Source organism: Heterocephalus glaber, unplaced genomic scaffold (assembly GCF_053883595.1).
Source record: "Heterocephalus glaber isolate CG9 unplaced genomic scaffold, H.glaber_assembly_v1.0 deba00000594, whole genome shotgun sequence".
In the NCBI taxonomy this organism is placed as follows: Eukaryota; Metazoa; Chordata; class Mammalia; order Rodentia; family Bathyergidae; genus Heterocephalus; species Heterocephalus glaber.
In genome coordinates this window covers 28,567,810-28,586,790 of record NW_028258151.1, presented here as the reverse complement: position 1 = coordinate 28,586,790, position 18,981 = coordinate 28,567,810, and the positions used below count along the sequence as shown (strand labels likewise).

Sequence of the window (18,981 nt, the reverse complement as noted above, 5' to 3'; positions counted from 1 at the left end):
CCTCTCAAGCTTCCCTACCACCATCCCAGAATGCTGAGAAGATGAGCCACATGGGTGCCAACACACACCCCCTCCCTCCAGCTGTGCCGAGCGAGCCATAACCTAGATCCACAAGCAGAGTTGCAGGGGTCATAAAGGACATTGCTCTGAGCTTCAGAAGATAGAGTAGAAGTGAAGAGCAGAAAGAGGGCCTCTCTGAGGCCCCTTGATGAAAATTGAAGCCCACCAGAAAAGTGAAGAAAATCTCTGCAATAAAGGCACATGAGACAACCTCCATTGGGGGAGCAGCAGTGTGGACCAGAGCAGCGCAGCTGTAAGCAGATCCGAGCCAGGGCTCCACCCTGACTCCAGAAGCTAGGGCACACCAGACCAAGCCAATGGCCTGCCTGGAAAAGAGCTGCACAGGCACACAAGCAACAGCCAGAGGTTCACCCCAATACCATCAGTAAGTGCGTGAGACCCTAGCTAGTAGCTTGCTCACATAACAAGAACTGGGTGCATTGCCCCCAGGCAAAGACCCTCCCAGAAAACAGCTACATAGGGGGCCTAACCAGTGGTACACCTAGGTACCATCCCAAGTGTGCACAGACCCCAGCTAGAAGCCCACCCAGACAACAGGTCAGCTCAGGGATCAAGAAGGCCACCACTCTGAACCCAGGAATTAGTGTACTGGTGAGCAGTAGAGAAAAGGAAGCTCAGTGGCTTGCTGGGAATTCAAGACCACTGGGTGAGCAAATATTTGCCTCAACAAAGGCACAGCAGGCTGCATCTATTGAAATGAGAAGACAAATAAACAAGCCTCAACACCAGACTTCCAGATCACTTAAGGCAACCCCAAAGGGAAATGAGATGGAACACTCTAATGCTCAACCACCTGGACTCCTTAAACTAGCAACAAAAGAGGATCTGGAAAAAATGAAATCAGAAATAATTTCTCAGATAACAGCAGAGATTGTGCCCATAGTGCAAGACATATTTAACAAATCTAGAGTGGACACATATAAAAAAAATAGAGGAGCTGAGGAACATGATAGAATCCCAACATATGAAACAAATAGAATCCATAAAACACATGCAAACAGATTTCTAGGAGATTAAAAACTCCATTGAGAGTTTACAGAGCAGAATGAGCCAATGTGAGGACAGAATTTCAGATACAGAAGATAAGACTGCAATTAGTGATCAGGAAAAGAAAAATTGCTTTAAAATCATAAGGAACCATGAGAAATCAGTCCAGCAGCTGTTGGATGATGCAAAAAAGAATAACATAAGACTGATTGGAGTCAATGAAGAAACAGGAGAGAGTACAGGTGACATTAAAAAAAAAAAAAACTGTTCACAGAAGTGATGGAAGAAAACTTCCCAAGCAGGGGAAAAGAACTTGACATACAGATAAGGGAGGCATATAGGACTCCAAATAGCCATAATCAAAAACAAACAAACAAACAAACAAACCAAAAAAAAAACTACACATAGGCATATAACAGTTAAGATTCCAGAACCCAACAGAGGAAAAATATTCTACAAGCAGTTAAAGAAAAGAAACAAATCACATACAAAGGAAAGCTCATCAGAATCACAGCAGACTTCTCAACCCAAACCCTCAAGGCAAAAAGAGCTTGGAGTGACGTATTCCAAGCCCTAAAGGAAAACACCCTCCAACCCAGATTGATGTACCCTGAAAAACTATCTTTCAAAATTGATGGAGAAATAAGATATTTTCATGGCAAAGAGCACATGAGGAACTTCATGAATACCAAACCAGCACTCCTAAACATTTTACAGAATATCCTAGGAAAAGACAATGAAGATCACAACCCCAGGAAGCCCAGCAGAATGAATCCATTGGGCAGGACAAGAAATTAAATGCAAAGGGAGAGAATCCAACAAAAAGAAATGTCATGACAAGGATAAGTCAATATGTATCAGTTATAACTATCAGTGCTAATAGTCTCAATTCACCAATCAAAAGAAATGGACTGGCAGAATGGATCTAGAAGCAAGATCCAACAATATGCTGCACACAAGAAGCATATTTAATTTAAAAAGAAACTCATAGTCTGAAAGTTAAAGGGTGAAAAACAATACTCCATGGGACAGGAACCCGAAAAAAACCAGCAGGAGTAGCTATCCTCTTTGCAGACCAAGTGGATTTCATATGAAAATCTGAATCACTCTATCTCCAAGAATTTCAGATAAGGGATACTCAACTTGTATGTACAAATCTATTGTGAACATGTGTTTTCATTCCTCTCAAGTTAAACCTTAAGAACAGGACTGTTGGTTCTTAGCAGTAATACAAGAAATTTCTATATTGTTTTCCAAAATGGTTTTATCATTTTACATTCACATTAGCATTATTAGAAAGTTCTAACTGGTTCACAACTAAACTGACATTTGTTCTTTCAAAACCTTTAACTTAATCTCCCAAATGAGTGCATAACATGATCTTGTTATTGTACTGATTAGTATTTTCCTGATTCTAGTGTTACACACCTTTCCTTGTGCTGTACTGGCTATTTGTTATCTTCTTGTGTCTACTTTTTAATTGGGTTGTCTATTAATGAGCTGACTTCTAATAGTTTGTTTTGTCAAACAAATTTTTATTTATGTTCATAGTTTTCTCTTCTATTATCTTTATCCAGTTTTAGTATTAGCACAATGTTGATTTCCTAAAATGAGGGGGGATGTGTTCCTTCTTTTTTTGTGCTTTAAATATTTGATATAGTTTATCAGTTAAAATGTATATGAGCCTGTTGTTGTCATATAGGTAGGTTTTCAAGCTAGGAATATACTTTCTTTAATAGGTGCTATTCAAATTTTATATTTCCTTCAGAGTTAGTTTCATTAAATTGTCTTCCAAGATACTTCTTAGAAGTTTTCAAATTTATTTCAAAAAAGATTTTTGTAATATGCTTTCTATATCTTATTAAATTCTGTAAAATCTGTGGTAATGACTTCTAAATCTTGATATTTTAATTTAAAAATATGTATAATTGATACTGTGTAATAGGAAGAAAAGGTCTAAAGGAATAGGGGAAGTGGGAGGGGTAGGGGAAAAGAAAGAAAAGAAAAGAAAAAATATGAGAAAATGAAAAAAATTAAAATAAAATCTTTGTAAATAGGGAAAGGTGGAGGGCAGGGGAATGGGGGAAAAAAAAGAACCAATATATGTCATGTAAAGGTACAAGATCCCATTGAAGAATGTAACTGTATTTTATACCTAAAATGTACCAGTAAACTTAATGGAAAAATATATATCATATATATCAATACATAACATGTATGCAAACTTATGAAAATATTTTATTGTTTCATATAAACAAAAAATCTCAGAACAGGATAGCTTCTGTCATGGTGAGATGTAGATGCAGAATGGCTATTATAGCAGCTATAGATGCTGAATGGACTCATGGAATCTATTGCTCCTAGTCCCCTAGTTTTACTCTTCTCATAGCTGAAATCTTTCTCCTATAGACTTCCATTTGTGATGGCAAAAAAGTCCCCACACAACTTTAGGCTTACATTCTATCACCTTGGCAAGCTCAGCGACTTAAGGGTTATGATGGTCTTTCAAAGATCAGTGGGCCATGTATGTGTGGTTCTATTTCTAGATTCTCTGTTTTATTCCATTGATCTATATGTCTTTCCTTATGCCAACATTGCCTTGATTACTGTAACTTTATAAGAAGTCTTAAAATTAGGTAATAAATGTCTTCCAACGCTGTTATTTTTTTTCTTTTTACTTTTCCAGGTCCTTTCTACTGCTACATAACTTTTAAATTTCAATATTCAATTCTTCACTTATAGCAAGTATACATAGATCTGAATATATATATATATATATATATATATATATATATATATATATATATCTTGTGTTTTCTAATCCTGCCAAATTCAAATACAAGTTCTAGGGGCTCCTAAATTTCTTAATATTTTCTCTGTAGATGATCATTTCATCTACATAAAAAGATTTTACTTCTACCTTGCCAATCCTATCCTATTTGTTTCTTTTTATTGCCAGACTATTTTGGTTTGGGCCTACGTTTCAAAGTTTAATGGACAGATGAAAAGTAGGCCTCTCTGCCCTTGTTCCCCACCTTAGGGAGAAAGCATTGTATCTTTTCTATTCATATAAGGCATTTTTCGTGAAGTACAGAGTACATGTCTTTTATCTGTTGAGAAGGTTCTGTTCTACTTCTAGTCTCCTGATAGCTTTTACCATGAACAGCTGTAGAATTTAGTTCAATAGTTTTTCTGCAACTACTAATAGGATCATATAGCTTTTTCCTTTCCTTTGTTAAAATGATGACTTATGTGGGTGGATCATCCAATGCTGAACCAATACTGCCATCCCTATAATAAAACCACTTACTACATACTGCCTTGGGTCACTTGCCCTCTTATAACCAGTGATGTTGACTGCAAGGCCAAGTTATTTGTCACCTTGCTGAGCTCTTATAAGGACCCTCATGATTACATTGGACATACCTTATAATCTGAGAGTCTCTCCTCATCTCAAAACCATTGATTGAGTGACAACTGCAAGGCTCCTCTTGCCATGTGAAGTGACATATCCACAAATTTCTGAGCTTGAAATATGAACATTGTTGGGGAGGATCATTATTCAACCTGACAGAGTACAAGTACTATTATTAAGTATTAATTCTGTCAGTTTTGTTTATTCTTCTTTGGAACAACTGTGTCACGTGACAGTGGCTGTATAAAACTAAACTTCAAACTCTTGAAGAACAGGGAATTTCACCTACCATAGCAAACAAGTGTGTGAGGGGGCTGGAGTCAATTTTTTTTGCAATACTACAGAGAGAAATTGGAACATTTTTTTTATAGGCATTTTCTTCCTTGTCCCTTCTTGATTAATAAAGATAATAATGTAGATTTGTTTGTGCCTCCTTTGATAAATTCTGGTTCTAATAAAACAATACAAATTCCATCAGTGGGCAAATCAGTAAACAGTTTTTAAATGACAACTATAATTCTTTCTCAGCTGTCCCTACATATGCAAAGAGAAAGCATGAACCAAGGCAGTTGCATGAATAGTTCAAACAATAAACTTCCATTGGCTCAATTATCTATTTCAACAAGCATCTGTATACAATTTTAACTTTTATTCTCTAATTGTTTTTCCATTCATTTAGCGTTGGTTGTCACTGCCTTGTAATAAGCCATTTATTTCTTTGTGTCTTAAATTTAATTTAGCAAATATTTCATGAGCAGATAATACAGGCCTGAAAATGTGCTTGCCCTTTTTTGTGGTTACAAAGACAGAAAGCAAAGAAGAATCTCATTCTCAAGGAGTTTTCTGTTCCAAAAGGAGAAATTATAAAGTTACACAAGTCACTATCCAATATGACAAGATGTAAAGGTCACAATCACAGTGCAAAAATGATGCATGTAGCAGTGTTCAGTGGGAAAAATATCATGCATTTGGAAAGAATTTAGGGAAAACTTCCTATAGGAAAACAACTCTGGATAACAAGTAGGAATTTTCAAAGCAGAACTGGAATAGGAGAATGGAACAGTGACAAAAGATAGACAAATAGAAAGAAAAACCTGGGACTCATGATGGGACCCATGTCCTCTGTCTGTGCTCTGGAACAGTGGGTGCACAGTTTGCTCAAAAGAACTTAGAGAGAAAGGAACATTTTATGTCCAGTGTCCAAAAGTATCTTCTTTTGAGTCCAATAACCTAGAAGTTTGGAAAGGGAGAATTAGGCAGCGTCTATTGACACTAGGATTTCCAAGTGGAGGGGAGGAGGTGGGGGAGGGGAGAAGAGAGGATGTTCTACTGCCACCTAGTGGGAAAGGACAGCGATGTTCACCTACAATCCACTGAGCATCCTCCCCAAATAGAGTATTTCACCTCAAGGGCCAAATGTGCCACAGGTAGGAAGCCCTAGAAAGAAAGTCAGGGGCATAGCTTAGTGACAGAGCTTTTTGCTTTCCATGCTGAAGGTCATGGGTTCAATTACACCACAATAAAAAGAAACCCTATATACCCTTATGAGGTTATCCAGTTCTATTAGTATTTTCCTTATTTTATATATATAAGGAAATTGAGGTCTCTTGAGATTGCCTATCTCATGCAAAATCACTAACAAGTAAAAATTGCAGTGCAAGGTTATGGCCATGTTGTAAAGGGTCATGATGTGACTATAACCAAATAGTTCATTAGAGACTCTGAATGTGGACATGGCAATCACTGGAGCTATAATTAAATGATAATGTGTGTGCACTGCTTAGCACAGTACTTGGCAAACAGTAAGCACCTAATAAATGTGCCTTGCTGCTTTGCATGGTAGCTGGTGCTTCCAGCTCTGTGTAAGCTGTGAGATGACTGAGCTGCAGGAGTAGAGGGCAACTAGAGAAGCTGGCGAAGGAGTGAACATGTAGGTGTTTGTTGGGGAATTTCGAAAAAGAATCTGCTTGTGAACATAGAAAGTAATTTTCACCCAGCTACCAGGAAGTGAGCAGTTGCTGCATCGAGAATGACTATGGTTACTTAAAACAGACAAACTGACACCCAGAAAGGAAAAGCAATTTGTTCAAGGTCATGCCACTTTGTAAGATACTATTTAACACTTGAGAAAAGGAAAAAGCTGACCTTTCTAAAGATACAGTAACTAAATCTTTATTGGAAAGATAAGGGAAATGACATTTTCCTTAATATGCTTCCAATAAACAGTTTTAACATTCAATTTGCTGTATATTTATATAGGTGGAAATAATTTTAACTTCTAGTCAGACATTCGGGCTGAGTAAGATAGGTGGAGATATGGAAGAAGAGATGTCCAAAGAACACAGGCAAGTTCTGTCCTCATGGACTCTTTCATTTTATTGTTAAAGGAAAACTCAAAAGTGAGCTGGCTAGTCAAGTACCAACATGCGAAACAGAACACAGAGAGGTATGACATCATGGTATGACATTTAACGTAGTAGTTACCAGTAATACATGACCTCTCTCACAGGCAAACAGCTATGCTACCTCTCTTATCTGCATTCTTTATTTTAACCCCTGAGACCCTGTGGGATAAATGTAGCTGGTTATACTTGAGCTATTTGAAGCTTAAAGAGATTATGTAACTTAGTCAAGGTAAGAAGCTAAACTAACAGGTAGCCTAGTGATGGATATGAGCTCCAAACTTGTGTCCAAAATTATATAGGTATGGTATAAGTTAGGAACATACATTCTTCTTGTTTTTATTTTTGTCTCTGTTAGAAACTAAAGTCCAGATACATAGTCACCATTCAATTAATCCCTAATTAAGAGTGACCAGGTAATTGCTAAAGGAACAACATGCTTGCTTCACTCTCAGCTCCATACTTACGCCTGTCTCAAAACCATACAATTGAATTCCCGATCTAAGTTTTATCATTTTACCCATTCTTTCAAAAATTGTATTCAACACCTGCTCTGTGCCAGACACCATTCCATACAGAGGAGACATAGTTAAGAACAAGAAAGTGAAGGTCCCATGCCAGGTCCCAGGGGACAATACCTTCAGCAGAGGCAGGGAAACAATTCTATAAGGCAGACATCAAATAAACACTCTACAGAAAATTAAAGCACGGTTATGTAAATAGATATTGGAGGAATATTTCCATTGACTGGAAGAATTGGTACCTTTTAAGAATCCAAAAGATCCCTGCATCTAGGAAGAACAGATAGGGAAATATGCTAGGCAGGGGCAGTGGGTCCTTCCACAGGCCCTATGTGAGCACAGAAAGGGGCTCATATGCCTGGAGAGGCCCAAGTACAGGAGCATGTGATGTGCCCTGAGATTGAAGAAAGGCGAATAGGAGATTGGAGGCAGTTAAAAAAAATTTACACATTGATGTAAGAATTAAATTACAGTTTTATTCCTGATATGATGAGAGGCCTTTAGATGGATCTTATCTTCTTTCACAAGGGACTATTGTTCTAAAGAGTAGATTTTGCAATAGAGAAGAAGCTAAAGATACCAAGAAAAACTAATTTTACCTTGACTTCATCAGCTAATATTTCATGTGAATAAGGCAGAGCACAAGAGCCCCCAACCTCTTTGGGTGCCTTCCTTTATATCTGAAAGGTATGTTTTTGACACTTCAATCAATCAGTGGGGGCCTTTCATCTGAGTATTGTGTTACAAGGAGCTGCAGTTCTTCTTGGATTTTCTTTTTGTTCTTCTTGGGAAATTAATTCATGTCATTTCCATTTGAAATCCTGTGGCATTTTACTGCACTGGCACTGAGAGGCCCTCTTCTAAGACTGTAAGCTTAGTTTAATTGCGTTGCTTCTCAGCAGCACCTCCAGGAAAGGAGTCAGAGCTGCAGGAAGAGGGGGAGGGGTGGGATCTTGAAGTTGTGGAGGGAAAGTGGCTTGACACAGTTTGGATTGGACGGCCTGGGTGGAGGGGCTACTGAAATAGTTGGCTTTGCTGAGTGCTGCTAGTAGTTTCGTTCTTAACATTTTTCCAACATTGCATTTTGCTGTGAAAGGAACATTTGAAAGAGTGTTTGTAAGATGTCATCAATTTCAGTTTAGAATTTTTTGTTTGTTTGTTTGTTTAAGCTGTGCTTGGAAACTTTGGAAGAGTATTCTGTAGTTCTAGTTAGAGGCAACTGAGTCGTTGTATGAAAGGTTGAATACTGTGTCATACCGCTCAGTTGGTCTACAGGAAAGCCCTTCTTCAGGAAGAAATATTCTGATAAATACCTAAAAATCTGAGTTCAGAAGATTCTCAGAGACAAGCAGTTGAACTGGAACATGTCTCAGAGTCTGGCTCCTTCTCTGTCATTTAAATGAATAATAGTTCCAGGCACAGTAGTTTACACCTGTAATCCCAGCACTCTTAGACTCTGATGCAGGAGGCTCACAAATTTCAGCTCAGGCTGGACAACTGTGCAACTTAGCAAGACCCTGTCTCAAAAATTTAAAAAATAAGTAATTAAATGTCAATAAGGACTGGGAGCATAGCTCAGCATGAAAGCCCTGCAATTAAGCCCCTATACCCCAATAAATAAGTGAATAAATAAAGTCCCAATACATTGTTTCCAGCTTTGCAATTTGCCAGATATTTATATTTTAAAATAAAACCAGCTAAAAATAAGAAGAAAAACAATGTCATAATTGTAAAAATATTGGGAAAAATTAACCTCCAATTGAAGATGTTTTGCTCAAAATGCTCCTCATTAATAAGCCAGTCCTCTATTTTACTTTGAACAGACTTCTCTTAATTTGCTCTAGAAGGTCAGTGGATATTTAATCAGAGACAATTTTAGAAACTGTAGATTTAATTGAAACTTGCCGCTTGCCGCAGCTGGCAGCCGATGTGTGACCAAGTTGAATGGCAGGTAAAGGGCCACCTTGCCAGGCAACCCATTGCATGTCCAGAGAGCTAGATTTTTAGAAGACAATTCATTATATTGAATTGGAAGTATGCGTTGCCTAAATTGCTATCACCCATGTGCAATTTGCTTCTTCAAAATCCATCTTCCCGAAGAATGCCTAAAGTTGAAGTCTTGGAAAAGAAAGGTGGGCCACTTCAGAGATAATCTACTTCAGTGTCATAATTTTGCCATTTTCTAACCACACACATAAAATATATAAGGTCGAGAATCAGTAGAATGGAGACATCCCTGTGGTATTTTTATGTAGCCCCTAAAATAAATAAGAAATGCAGCACAAAAAAGTGACATCATTTCTAAGAACTAACTAAAGTAAGATGTTGAATTTCAGTGTGGCATAATTGTTATCCCAATCAAAATCTGAACTTTCATAAAAGTTCTAAAACATTCATTAAAAATCCTTCTCAGGATGATTGTCAACTGAAGAACGTCACAAAATGTCAAACACTGAATCACTTCACAGCCACCCAGCATTTAGTCTGCACGGTGATTTCAGAGTCAGCCACACACCCCATTGTCCATACTGGATACAAGTATGAATATTTTCTCTTTCATTAATCCTAAAATACATAGTTGTTAATGTACTGAATCTATCAAATATCTATGTCATGAGTCAAGGGATTCCCCTTCCACCTTTATTCCCATTTTGAAAACCCATACTTCTTTACATAAACTACACTTATTTATTGGAGAATCATTTCATTCACATGATAAAGGTGTATTTATTTTCAGTGTAGATAAAACACACTATTTTTTCTTTCAAAAATCTGCAGCATCTCCTGTACTCTCATTTTCTCGTATCAAAAATCTTATGCTTGCTAACAACCTGGACATTGAAAAACGCAGATCATTTTTCATTACTTGAATCGTACTACTAAATCAGCTGAAAGCCTGAAATCACAGATGTGCTAACGAATCTTCGATGTGAAGAGAACTGAATTTTGTAATCTCTGCACTTCATTTTCAGAAAAAAAATACAAAAACAATAGTAGTTCGATGAGGAAAACAAGGCTATCATTTCTTGAATCTGCACTGCGTGGCTAAAGCTGAAATAAAGTGACATTCTGAAGGAATTGTTTAGTATCAAGTGCTGATTTAGCTGAATAAAACACAGCTGTCTTCTCAAATTACACAACTGGATTCACACCATCTACTAATTCCTGGTGGAGTTATAAAGATACCTTTATGGCCAATTTTCTTCCCGGTGTAAGGATTCCTAATTTAAATGGTGCAAAAATACCACAGTCTATTCTCTGTACATACATACCATCTCCTTTGGAAACGTTTGACAAAAGAGGTTCCATTTTACCAGTTTGGGGTTGTCCTTTTAAAATAATTATTAAAATAATTGGGCCTAAATCAATTCAGAAATGGTTGCCAAATGGTCCAGCAGCTGTTTCTTAAATCTTCCTTATTTTAAGTCATTCCTAGAATTTGTCATGTTGCCTACTTTAGTCTGGTAAAGGATCGTTGTTTTACTGTTGCCCATTCTTTCCGGGTCCCTTTTGCTGATTGCTGTCTTCTTAAAAGATATTTTTAACCGTCTTTCAAAATCTGGATTCTCTGGATCTCTATGTAGCAGCTAGTAATTGATCATCTCTCCCCTAGCTGAGTATGTAAGTGAGTTGCGTTTTAATTTAAGCAAGTTGAATTGACCTTTTGGTATTTATTCTTTAATAGAGCATCGTGTTCTCTGTCCTCCGGATGCAAAATTAACAATTCTGCCTCCATTAACTGTGCATGAACACAGGTTATCTACTTGTGAGGTCCTCTTGTTCCCCTGTTACACTGAGGTAGCTACTACTTCCTCTGCTCCCTCACTCCTAGCTATCACATTTACTTCATATTATGTCATCATAACTTGAACCTATTTTCATCCCCCACCAAACAGACATTCCATTCGCCCAGCCAATCAAAATTTACTACATGCCCAAAGGGTTAGGCTCTGTGCTCAGCAATGTTGGTACTAATGTTTTTAAGTAGCTAGTTATTAAAAAAACTATTCTTCAAATGGACTAGTGTTGTATTTTCCTCATTCATCTTAGCTATTTTTAAGAACTATTTATATATTGAGAATGTCAGTCTCCTTTTTTTTTTTCTATATTTGCAAATAGTTTTCCCAGTGTGGTGGTTTCTTGGCAACCCATAGAAAATGGAGTTTTGCCTTATCATTTCTTCATTTAGACTTTGTGGGCTGCTTTCTCTTTCCCAAGCCAACAGGTATTAGAGATTAAATCGAATACGTAAGAATCATTAGTCCTTTGTGGACAGGAATCTAAGAGAGCTCCCTGTAGTTAATAAAGGAAACTGAGTAAATGTGCCAGCTATTCTTCAAATAGCATCAATAAATGTCATCAAAAAACTGAGGTTGACCAGGAAGTCATTGGTGCCCTCCATAATACCTGTATATAATTGGAGATTGTTATGCATCTGTTGGAATAAGTGATCGATTGACTGATCTCTAACATGGAGAATTTTCTTTCCAGTCAATCCCAGTAACTACCAAGGAAATTTGTTATTTGTAAGGGATGGCAGTTGTGACTGCTGACAATGATCACCCTACTTCTTCACTCTTAGTTTATAACTTTTGCAGTAACCTCTCATTGCGAGTTGGATGACCTTCCTCATTCCTTCACAGTGGGCTCAACCAAGTGATTTGCTTTACTCAGTGGCAGGCTAGCCAATTTAATTCACACTATGGTGTATGGTTGAAAAAAATACTTGTCCTTCTCTGTTTTTTTCTCTTGAACTTCTACCATTGCCAAGAAAAATACTAGGGCCAACTGGTGAAGGCTGAGCTAGTGGAGTTTAATTGCCCCAGTGACCTCTGCTAAGACCATCCTAGATCAGCAAACATTTATTAACCCATCTCTAACTGGCCTTCAGACTCATGAGAAATAACAAACTATTACTATTTTCAACTACCAAATATGTAATAGTTTATTATGCATCGATTGCTAACTGATTCAAAAGTCGTACACTCTGATGGAATCATGTTCTGGGTAGAATTTTCTCTTCATTTTTCAATTTGAATGATTGTGATATGTATCTCATCTGTGTAGCATTTTATATACCACAGTTAAAAGAATGTTAGGAAAGAAAAAACAAACATAGGTCCTTCCATTTCTTAATGTCAAAGTCTCAGACATTTATCCTCTTGGCAAGGTGCTAAATATTAAAATACAAACATTGTCTTTTCAAGTCAATCATGGAGGGGAATAGATATAGGAATTAATTTTTACCATCCACTGTATATATGTTTTAGCAATCACAATTTCTGAAACCAAATAATCTGAGATAAAATTTAGCCTTTTTCACTTCCTAAGTGGGTGTTCTTCCTCCAGTGTCAACATTTTCAAAATAGAATTGTAACAGTATCTATTCCTCCATAAGATTGTCAGTAAGATAGCCTGAAGTGAAATTGTAACATACTTAGAATCATGCTTGGCATTTGTGAGCTGTCATTAGATGTTAGTTATTGCGACAGTTTTTTGAAGGCTGAAAGCTCAGAAAAGAAAGATTAAGAGGGGTAAGGACTGAGTAGTGGGACAGCCATCATAAACTGAATACGTTGGTAAAAAAGCAGACATTTGCTTGGAATATCGAATCCACATCTGTATTTTCAAAGAATAAAGAATTGATGGCTAACAGGATATCCTCTGGTTTTGAAATATAGTATCTGTGGAATACTGTCTAGCACCTCACATGTTGTAAATTTCCAATGAATTTGGTATTTTAATATCACAGTAGTTTTCAAAAATTTTTAATTTAATAAAGATGATTTGTGCCATTATGTGTGACAATAGAGGCAAACCTGATAGGGTTATTCCACAGGACCTTCTAGTCCCTGTGTAATAATATTGGGAATAAAAAGAGGAACATTTATTCCAAGAATTTATAACAAGGAATAAAGAGTCAAGCCTTAAGAATGTATTGTGCTTCGGTAGATAGCCTAAACGTATTAAATCTCATTAATAAGCACAATATACACATCTATATTTTCCTTATTTTTAAGCAAAGTTAGTGAATTCATTCTATTTGCTATTTTGTATTTCTGATTACAAGATGCTGTCCCCTGCTGTTTGCTGAAGATTACACCAGCTAGTCACACAGAGAAATAATACAATTTTGTTTCACTACTAAAATGTCTCAAATTTAGAGGAGAATCAATGCAGAACTCTGTATGACCATAAAACAAACTTGCTGTGCTAGCACTATGCTCCCTCTACTCCAGTGTCATTTCAATCCAATAATATTTTGTCCTGTCACATAATGTTTTCATATAGGCAGACTGAGAATGTGAAGATGTGACCAATTACTTATCAAACAATTATGCTTTCTAGAAGATTTTTAAATAAGAATTTTACATGAAAAATGCCCTATCATTTTTGACAATACCTAGCAACCTCTTGTTATTCACAACCATTAAATTTGCATGCATTAGCTTGTTTACTACTTTGAGTCAAGTCCTTTAGGGACAAATGAAATCCCATTTCCCAATAGGGTTGGTTACACATTCACCTCTGGGAATTGATACTGAAGAGGACACCCTGCATGGAGACGATGGTCTTAGAGGTGTCACCCATGTTACCATAGCCTAGAGACCAAAAGAAAACTGGAAAAATCGGAACTGAGCAGTTCTAGGTTCAAAACCTGGACCAAGTATGTGACTTTAAGCTTCACTTTCCCCAGACTCAAAATGTTTCAGGAGTGTAAATATTTAACAGGGTAATGAATACGAGGAGCTTAGCAAAAGATCATACACATAGATGCAATAATTACTGCTTCAATCTGAGTCTAAAAAGGAAAATCAAATGACTAATTTAATATCTTATAGTATGTATGTATACCAAATGGGAAAAAAGATATTGGAGCTGCTGAGTGGGAAGGGAAAGAGAAGTAGGAAATCTTTCATTTTTCTTTTAGGTTAACAAGCACAGATCTTGCCCTGCTCTTTTGTTTGGTAGATTAATTCATTCTGAAAGGTGTTAAAAATGTCTAGGAGGTTGCTAATAATCAGTTTTGAAAAAAGAAATTCCTTTTTGCTGTCAAATTCCCTAAAAAGAAAATTTTCATTTTAGATTGCTTCCAGCTTATTGAAGAAACAGAGGGTAGACTCTTCGGAAGCCATGTAGAGTAGCTACTGAATGTACTTTAAATGATTTATTAGTTGGTAAACTCTAAGTGGAAACACAAATTTAAGTTATCATCTACTTCCTACCGGTGTTTTGAATCTGTGAATACATTATTCATTAAAAAGAACCAGTGCCAGCACCTCTCAACAAACTGTCATTCTGACATTATTCATAGCTATGCTCAGACTGTACAAAAAATGCTGGAGAAAGTATACTTTACATTAGAGCATATCCTTAGCCCCCTAAAGAATTAAAGATGCTAATTATGCAAAGCTAGGTAGGGAAATACGTATTGTGCTAGAAAGGTAACAGAAAAGGAAAAGAAAAGATCATTTGATGTGAGCTTGGATATGCTTCTGATGTTCCTTAGTAAGAATGTTCTTTTTCTTTTTTTTTTTTTTCATACCACCTCTCATTTTGGTTTACTCACTTTGTTTAAAATTATCTTTGAACCAAGAACATAATTCTGATCTCTCAAAAATAAAACCACCACAGAGATCATTACTTAGAAAAGGCGAAATAGAAAAAAAATGTTTATTTATCCTCCACCTCCTCCCACAGATATAATTTTATTATTGGTTCAATCGCAGTTCCTAACTTTTTGCATTTCACACCTGAGGGTCACGTAGCAGAGAGACATAACGTGAATAACCATGGCCCACGGGAAGGGCCCCGGGACCGTGCTGTAGTGCAAAAAGAAAGGAACATAAGTACAGTATTAATATCACTGTTCCTGGCCCTGGTCCCCCCTTCTCAGGAGACTTAGCGCAGCTGAAATGTACCAACAGCTCCCCTAACACGAGTTGATGGAAAAGCCAACATCCAGGAGCGAGGGATGGAGAATTGAGTTGTCAAGCTGTCTTGCATGTCTCGTACAAACTGAACAGGCCAATTTACTGCAACGCTGCCTACGCTGAAGGCGCCTATCTCGCCTTTACAGTTGCTTCCTTCTAGCGAGATGATCCTGCTGGACCGCCGGCTCCCACCCCGGTGGCTTAGGCGCTGCTCGGTCTTTCTGAGGCTGGGGAGAGGCCCTCACCTTGCGATCTGAAAGCAACAGCTTTGTGTGCTTGGGGATGATTTTGAATCCTAGTGGTGATTTGATTTCCATATTTTCCTCTTTGTAGCTCAAAACTCTTGGCTTTCCGGATGAAAAACTGGCAGGCTTTTCGGGGGGTGGGGCGGGGGGAGGAGAAAATTGACAACTTCTCCCACACAGCCTGAATTTCTCTACCTAATACTGACCTCCCGGAGTGGGGGTTGCCGCGCGACTGCGCGGTTCCGACTCTGCCCTCCAGGGGGCAGCCGTGCCACACCTGAGAGGCTCCCGTCCCCTCGTCCCTGACTTCAAGTGTTAATGCAATCGACCAATCACTGCTAAGATGATGGGAGGTAATTGGGTAATTGTGTTTTACTGATCACTAGCAGAGAAAGGGAAAGGGGAAAGCTAGAGGGCCGAGGAGATAGTGGGCTGCGTCCTAGAGGAGCCTTGGGGAGCTGGGACCCTAAAGGCCCGGACAGAGCTTTGGTGGGGACGAAGCCTGGTTGGAGAAGCGGCCGCCGGCGCGGGGAGCGCGCTGGTTCTTCTGGGGGCGAGCGGGGAGCGAAGGGGCCGGGAGGAGGAGTTCAGAGCCCAGGAGGCAGCGCAGGGGCCGGGGCAGCTGCCCGGCGCGTCCCAGGCCCGCGTCTCCGCGCGGGGACCAAGTGGTGGCGCCCCAGTGTGTCCGCCGCAGCTGGAAAGGAGCGCAAAGCTGCAGTTTCCTTCCCGGAGGATGAGAGGAGCCGGCGATTAGGGATTTGTGGGGTTTTTTGTTTTTTTTTTTTAAACCCGCTTCGTTCCTATTTCTTTTCTTTTTCTTCATCTTCTTCTTCTTCTTCTTTTTTGTTTTAAAAAATTTGTTTTTCCTCCACTCCAGCGGTCCCATCACTTTCCCTTCCCTGTTGGAAATAAAAGCCCCGTGTGAACTCCCCCTCGCCGAGGCGCCCCCGGATCCGAGCCGCCGAGGGAGGAGGAGGGGTCCCCCGGGATCGGGGCTCCCGCAGGACCTGGACCGCCGCTGGGGCTGGGGGCGGGGACAGCCAGAGCCCTGGGAGCCTTGAGGACGGAAAAGAGTGAGCGGCTCTTGGCCGCTGCCGGAGCCTCAGAGTCGCTCCCCCGCCCGCCAGGCCCGCGCTCCGCTTAACGTGAGATTATGAAATTGCAGGGGCGGCCGAGGGAGGCAGCCGGGGTCCTACCCGGAGTTTGGAGGGGAGAGGCGAAGGTGGCTGGCTGGCCCGGGTGGCTGAAATCAAAAATCCAATTGCGCACTGGGTTGTGATAAGAAATCTAATCAGATCTTTGGCAAAGGGGCCGGCCGGAAGGAGAGCGGCGAGTGGGGGAGCTGATCCCCCAAAATCTTGGGGTGGGGGGAGCAGCTGAGGAAAGGAATCGACGACGTAAAAGGGGACTTTTTTTTTTTTTTTTTTTGGTGGCGGTGGCTGTCGGGGCTTGGCGAACATGAAGGATGCGGGACGCGGCTCTGTCTTGGAGCCCAACGCAGCGGCTAAACTGCTTGTGCAGGAGAGAAGGAAGAACGAAGCTTTTTCTGGATCTTAACACAAATGTGTGTGTGTGTGCACCGAGGGAGCATTGGAAAATGAAATAAAGCCGTGTCCCAGCTGCGGGGTTTGGTGTCTTCCGACCGAAGTAAATAATAATAAAATAGCTGGCCCCCACCTCCCCCGAAGGATGATTGCAAATGGAGAAGCTCGGATCCATAAAGGAAAAGTATGCTTATTTTTCTCTGTAAAGGAAAAAGTACACCAAGGAGATGTTTTTGGCGTGAAAAGTTTGGGGCTTTTTTTAGGAAAGTGAAAGACCTGATATGGTGTTGTTGTTTTTTTTCTTTTTGTGAATTTCCCACAAGCGGAGAGGAAATTAATAATACATCTGCAAAGAAATTTCAGAGAAGAAAAGTTGACCGCGGCAGAATGAGGCATTGATGGGGGAGAGAAGGCGGCAGAGAACACTTGGATTTGTGCGTATGCCTTGACTAAAACTGACGGATAATTGCAGCTGGATTTTTCTTCATCAATCTCCTTTTCCCCTCTTTTCTTTCTTCCTTTTTTTTTTTTTCTTTTTTCTTGTTTGGTGTCAAGATCCTGCGTTTTCTCTTATACGTAACCACCTGGATTTCCATGTGGATGTTGCTGTGAGGGGTCTGAAATGCAGTGAGTGATCTTTATTTTCTTATTTAGTAATGAAGAAAAAGGTTCCTTAATGTACCGTGCTTATGCTCTTTATCCGCTCTCCCCCGCTTTCTGTGCTTCTCAAAGACCTGACTCTTTGGGCCAGCAATTGAGGGACAGGGCGGCCCACTCGTTTCTTGCACCAGGCTGGGTTCGCCCAGAAGCCTGTTTGCTCTCACCCAGGCAGCTTGCTGCATCCTGGGCAAATGCCTTTGCAAATGTTGGGCAGGAACAATAAAAACTCCCCAAGAAAGCCGCTGCAGTGTGGGGTCCTGGGGCTGTGTGGTACACACTGTGGGGTGCACTGAAGTTACATGGAAGCCCAGGAGGTAGAAGCATGAATGTTTAGGGACTGGAAATCTGAGGGACCCGATTTGAATTTCATTCTGCATACTGAGACTGCAGATCAACAGAATGGATTAGCATGGAAGTGTGGTGGGAAGATGGGCAGGTAAGGGGTGCTGGCTGCTGAGTGTGTTCTGGGAGGGAGCGTGTCATAGTGGTCCACCCTGGTGGAGAATCTCTTCTGAATAAATGTGCCCAGATGTGGTCCCCATATCGCCAGGGTTCTCACCAATGAAATGAGGCGATCCCGCTTCTCCACCCCACCCCCTTTCTAACTTGTGACTTCTTGGATGACAGAGAGGCTCCACTTAGGTCGTAGAGGGTGTGGGCCATGGGGATTGGTCAGAAACCTTCCCAGCATCAGGACCCAGCTCCTGAGACAGGGGCTGAGATGCCTTGGTCCTGTGGGCACATAGGAGCCACAGCGTAGGGCTGTGTGTTGAGTAGCCGTGCTCCTGCTGGGCCAGTCTCATGGAGGGAAAGAGAAATAAAGAAAAATAAAACAGAAAAATGCAAATACTTAGGGAGACCAGGGTCCTACAGAAGCACTTCCTTCTCCTGCACAGTTGTCAGAGTCAGCAAACTGAACTGTTGTACAGAACTCTTCACCTTTACCCTTCTCTAGTCCTCTCTGGAGCCTTCTGTGATTGCATAGCAAGAAAAGAGAAACTGAGGGCTAGAGAAACTGTAGCTCTTCGGTTAATGGCCAAACAGTATGAGACAGGTGACACACACAACCCTCAGAGGAGCAGACAACATTTATATCCAAATTGAATAGGAATTGGACATGAATAGCATGGTTGACCCTGTCACCATAGTTGCCATTTTTGCTAGGAGGAGTCAGAGGAAGGCACACTAGTCC

General features: G+C 39.9%; 1 protein-coding gene across 28 annotated transcripts in view; it reads left to right on the top strand.

Moving 5' to 3' along the window:
• Nucleotides 1-18,981, top strand: part of Lrrc4c (leucine rich repeat containing 4C) — a 1,178,862-nt gene that overhangs the window by 1,000,020 nt on the left and 159,861 nt on the right. For 3 of the 28 annotated variants that reach the window (XM_087205631.1, XM_087205629.1, XM_087205628.1), the window contains exon 1: nucleotides 15,918-17,756. The exons of 23 other annotated variants lie outside the window; for them this stretch is intronic. The gene's annotated coding sequence lies outside the window, so the exon portion shown is untranslated. Of the gene's footprint in view, nucleotides 1-15,916; nucleotides 17,757-18,981 lie in introns of those variants that run through there. 2 more of the 28 variants (XM_004852006.4, XM_087205633.1) reach the window with 1 other exon arrangement.